Source organism: Pterocles gutturalis, unplaced genomic scaffold (genome assembly GCF_000699245.1).
Source record: "Pterocles gutturalis isolate BGI_N339 unplaced genomic scaffold, ASM69924v1 scaffold19073, whole genome shotgun sequence".
Lineage (NCBI taxonomy): Eukaryota > Metazoa > Chordata > Aves > Pterocliformes > Pteroclidae > Pterocles > Pterocles gutturalis.
Window position 1 is genome coordinate 2,793 of NW_010118474.1, and position 1,391 is coordinate 4,183.

The window sequence follows — 1,391 nt, forward strand, 5'->3', positions numbered from 1 at the left end:
AGCGGCAGCAGGGCCCTGGCAGCCCTGGTGTGGCCATCAGCCCACTGCTGCACCAGCCTGGAAACCTCTAACCTGGGGTACGGTGGGGTCCCTGGCTGTGATGGGGGGCTGCGAGATGGCTTGTGGGGCCACTGGCTCCTTTGCCACAAACATGCCGCTAACCCTAAACTAATCTCCCGACTCTCGGCTGGCACTGGCAGACTCTAGCACTTAACCCTGCTCAGCCACGCCAAGCCCCTTCCCGGGCTGTTTGTTCCAGTTTCTTTTTGGGTGTTGGCTTCCACCCCTGGTGTGCAGACACCCCCCAGCACTTGGGCAGCGTGCCGGTGGCAGAGACGCAGAAAGGGACAGGACATGGGGAGGATGCAGGCGGAGCAGGTGGGAGAGCAGCACGAGCATCCCCCAGCACAGCCCCACCTCGCTGTGTGCCCTGCAGCCCTGGGACCCCCGGGGGCTGCACCCGGGGCCGGGGCAGCTTGGTACGGCGCTGGCTGTCACCTCCCTGCGCGCACTTGGGAGCTCTGTCACCCTGCACTGCTCTGTGCTTTCCTTCACGCTTCCCCCGCTGGCAGGAGAGCCCTGGGGTTAACTTGCTGGGGCTTTTTCTTTTTTTCAGTTAATAAATGCAACAGGTCGTAGACATGATGTCCCTCCCTGACCTCTGCCACTAGCAGTGAAAAGGGAGGAAAAAGGAAGCGGCAAAGCCCAGCTCTCCCTGTGCGGATGAGCTCCTTGCCTCCCGACGGTGTTTCTGGTGCTGGGCCATGGGGAGTAACAAGTTGGGCTGGTTTTAGCATGGGAAAGGATAAGGTTTTAGCCCCGGGAAGGGAAAGGGTGGAGAAGCAGCCTGTGTGGATCCCATGAACAACGTGTGGTGCAAGCTGCAGCCCCTGCAGTGGAGCCAGGCTTCCCAAAAAAAGGAGCACCAGCACGGCACCTCCGTGGGGACTGGAAAAGCCGGCTTCTCCCACCAAGCCTGGGCAGGACAGGCAGATGTGGACCCGTCCCAAAGCAGGCAGCTTGCCCGAGCCCTGCAGAGCCACAGGTGGACTAGGATGGGGGTTTTGGCTGGGGACCTCACCCCGCAGGCAGATGCACTGTGTTTCCATCAGCGGCGGGATGCGTCCCAGCTCTGCCTGGAAGGTACGCACCCAACCCACACTTTTGGCTGGAGCGTGTGCTGCCCCAACACGCACAAGGAGAGACAGACACCGGGATCCCTCAGGGATCCCAGACTGACAGCGAGGGATCCTCGGGGAGCTCCCAGGCTGGGGCAGCAGCGGCAGCACCAGGGAGCTGGGGCTGGAGAGGATGAGTGGCCGAGGAGGAAACAAGATGGGCTGGAGCCGCAGCAGCCCGGACCGGTTTTGGGGAGGCAGGCACCCCGGATC